This window comes from Otolemur garnettii, unplaced genomic scaffold (genome assembly GCF_000181295.1).
Source record: "Otolemur garnettii isolate 467f Iridium unplaced genomic scaffold, OtoGar3 scaffold00033, whole genome shotgun sequence".
NCBI classification, from domain to species: Eukaryota; Metazoa; Chordata; class Mammalia; order Primates; family Galagidae; genus Otolemur; species Otolemur garnettii.
Genome location: NW_003852428.1, coordinates 9,643,956 through 9,644,160, shown reverse-complemented (window position 1 = coordinate 9,644,160; position 205 = coordinate 9,643,956).

The window sequence follows — 205 nt, the reverse complement described above, 5'->3', positions numbered from 1 at the left end:
GGACCCAAGGAAAATGACCCTGTTTTCCTCGCAACGGCGGGGAGGGCGAAGTGGGAAACTGCTGCTCGGTTACTTATCTGAAAGGGGGCAGGGTTACCGGCAAAATAAATTGGACATTTTCCTGTTCTCAAGCTGGGGCCATGGCGCGCTCACCCTACACCCTAACCGTAGGGTTATACGGGCTCCCCTCCCCGTGGCAGTGGAT